At 34.4% G+C, this 3,582-nt stretch overlaps 1 pseudogene; it reads right to left on the bottom strand.

Moving 5' to 3' along the window:
- Nucleotides 1-361, bottom strand: part of LOC102764195 — a 1,763-nt pseudogene extending 1,402 nt beyond the window's left edge.
- Between the last annotated feature and the right edge of the window lie 3,221 nt (nucleotides 362-3,582).

The following is a 3,582-nucleotide window of genomic DNA, read 5'->3' as shown; positions in this document are numbered from 1 at the left end:
TAGAAATTCTAGCCATAGCAATTAGACAAGAAGAAGAAATAAAAGGTATCCAAATTGGAAAAGAAGATTGTAAAACTGCCATTATTCGCAGATGACATGGTACTGTACATAGAAAACTCTAAAGACTCCATAAAAAATTATTAGACTTAATAAATGAATTCGGCAGTGTAGCAGGATGCAAAATTAACGCCAAGAAATCTATGGCATTTTTATACACCAATAGTGAAAGAGAGATTAAAAAAACAATCCCACTTACCATTGTCTTTTTCAGCTTTAACTGGCTATTTATATTCCTTGGCTTGTGGACGCTTTCTCCTTCCTCTACCTCTACTTCCTTTTTCAAATCTCCTTTTTCTGACATTCTTTTTTTTCTTCTTATGAAAACTATTGTTAAGTATACTAGTCCCACTTTTATAACTCAGGATAATCTTCCCATACACTTTAATTTAATCATAAATGCAAAGTCCCTTTTGGCAAGTTAGGTGACATGTTCATATTCTGGGGATTATGTCTTCGGCATTTGGTCGAAGCCATTATTCCATCTACCTCAGTATCTGAGGTCACTTGAGCCTTTTCTAATAATAGCAACATCAGTGTGTCGGTGCATGTGTGTGTGTGCATACCGGTACATTTGTGTGTGTGTGTGCATGTGTGTGTGTCTGTGTATTGATTTAAGAGAGGAAGGGAAAGGGAGAAGAAACATCAACGATGAGAGAGAATCATTGATCTGCTGCCTCCTACACATCTCCTACTGGGGATCAAGCACACAACCCCCACATGTGCTCTGACCAGAAATGGAACCCTGACATCCTGATTCATAGGTTGATGTTCAACCACGGACCCACTCCGTCTGGGCTAGATTTTAAAACAAAGGTTATAATAAGAGACAAAGAAGGACCTAGCAATTCCATTTCCAGGTATTATCTGAAGAAACCCAAAACACTAATTTGAAAAACTTATGCACCCATATATACATTGCAGCATCATTTACAAGAGCCAAAATGTGAAGCAACTTAAGTGTCCATCATAGATGAGTGGATAAAAAAGAAGTGGCACATATATACAGTGGAATATTGTTCAGCCATAAAAAAAGAATGAAATCTTGTCATTTGCAACAACATGGATGGGCCTAGAGGGTATCTTGCTAAGGGAAATAAGTTACATTGAGAAAGACAAGTACCATATATTTCATTTGTATGTTGAGTCTAAAAAACAAAATAAGCAAACAGAACAGAAGAAAACCCTCATAAATACAGAGAACATTTTGATGATTGCCAGAAGAGAGGATGGTTGTGGGGATGGGTGAAAAAAGTGAAGGAATTAAGAAGTACAAATTGGTAGTTACAAAAGAGTCATGGGTATGTCAAGTACTGTATAGGGAATATAGTCAATCAATAATGTAATAACCATGTAGGGTGCCAGGTGGGTACTAGAATTATTAGGAGGATCACTTCATAAATTATATAAATCTATAATCACTATGTTGTACACCTGAAACTAATCTAATATTTCATGCCAACTATAATAGAAAAATAAAAATATTAGTAAAATGAGAATCCCCAATAAGGACAGCATGAAACTGAGAAAAGACACGCAGAAAATTGTTGTAGAAGAAGCAGAGATACAAATAACACATGTTTATTTGTATATGTGTATTTATAGAACATTGCTGTCTCAAAACAATCTCTTTCAGAACAATATTGCAGAGACTTGTGGACATGATTAAATCAGCTCACCATGTAAAGAAGTTATCTTAGTGAGTTCCCTTAGCTTGTTCACTAATGGGCTGGCTTCATGTGTTTTTGGGTGGTCTCTTAATTTTACCATACACCTTGCCAACCACTGTGGGCATTTAAAAGATAACATTAATAGAAGACATGTATTGGTGACTACTCCCTAGAGGCCTAATTTTCTTACATATAATTCTTGTAAATTATTAAGAGAGCTTCTTCCTTTCCTTCTGAGAACTTAGAGGGAAGAAATGGGAAACTCATTGATTACCACATTTTTTAAATTTTTTTCTTGAATTGTTTAGGGTGACATTGGTTAATAAAATTATATAGGTTTTAGGTGTACAATTCTATAATACATCATCCATATATTGTATTGTGTGTTCAGCACCCTAAGTCAAATCTCCTTCCATCACCATTTATTCCCCCCAAAAACTCTTCTACCTCTCCTTACCCATCCTTTCCCTCTGGTAATCACATACTGTTTACTGTGTCTATGAGTTTTTTGTTTTTGCTTAATCCCTTTACTTTTTTCATCCAGCCCCACAACCTCCCTCCTCTCTGACAACTGTCAGTCTGTTCTCTGTCTATGAGTCTGTTTCTATTTTGCTTGTTTTGTTTAGTAGATTCCAGATAGCCACAAAATTTCTAAATGTGTGGTAGTGCTTTGTCTTGTCAGCAGGTTTTACTTAGAAAGTGGGTCCCAGAAAGAGTTCCTGACTCTTGTTCTTGTGGCTCTCCTACCAATCCATTATTTTGCATTATGTTTCTGTTATATATTAACATTCTGAGGCTCAAAGAATACCAGAACCTCCCAAACCATGCATACATAGTTTGTTAATCTAAGGTCCAAGTGGATTAAGGAAAGCACGTTTGAACTCTACCAGTCAAGATTCCATTTCACAGGAATGGCATTGAATTACATTCATAATGTAAACATATGTTTAATTTTTTGAACATTTCTGAATATTCTCTATGATATAGTTTTGCTATTGAGTTCATGGCAGAGTCATTTCTTGTAAGAAAGGGAAGAGGTGGAATGAGAAAAATCAATGTATTGAATTTTTACACAGAATGGTTGGGTGCACTACATTCCATAGGCTTTCCTTTAAAACCCGAGTAACAATCTCCTTGTTACTCGGAAATTAAATATTGGAGATGCTAAATAAACTTTCTAAGTTTACATATCTGAAATAAGTGGCAGAACAAGAATTTTAACCCATGCTTGTTTATTTCTAAACCTTATGCTACTACCACATGACCTTCTATTCAGAGCTCAAAGACTGCATAATTTAATTTTGCTTAATAAAGTGTCCATGCCTACTTATGCATGTAAATATATGTCATGTTGTAGTTGGATAACAGTGTCTGGAATACCAAAGACAAAGCCTGTGATAGCGATATGATTTGGTCTGGCAGTGCCTTTTCCTTACTCAGTGCACAGTAAACATTTGTTGAATGAATAAAAGAAAAGGAAATGTATATTTGTTAATCATCATCAAATTGACTCATAAAACTGAATGAATATGTCCTTTTTATTATGTGATTGAAAGCAAAATTGGGATAATTATGTGCAAGCTGTTTCATAAAATGCTTTTTGTAAATAAAACAAAGTATATTTCTTTTGATTATGTTGTAAAAATGATATTTTAGTAGCTATACTATACATAGAGCTAATGCAAGGTAAAAATTGCAAAACCTTTAGTATTGTAGGAGATGGTAGACTTGAACAAGTATTACTCTTGTTTCCTTGCCTTCTCTCTCCCATTAAAGACATGATTTTAATAAGAAATAGTAAATTATAGAATATTTGAAAGTGTAACATCAATAAGTGAAAAACATTTTTAATAAT

This window comes from Myotis davidii, unplaced genomic scaffold, assembly GCF_000327345.1.
Source record: "Myotis davidii unplaced genomic scaffold, ASM32734v1 scaffold1172, whole genome shotgun sequence".
NCBI classification, from domain to species: Eukaryota; Metazoa; Chordata; class Mammalia; order Chiroptera; family Vespertilionidae; genus Myotis; species Myotis davidii.
The sequence above is the reverse complement of the archived record's forward strand: the minus strand, read 5'-3'. Positions and strand labels throughout refer to the sequence as shown.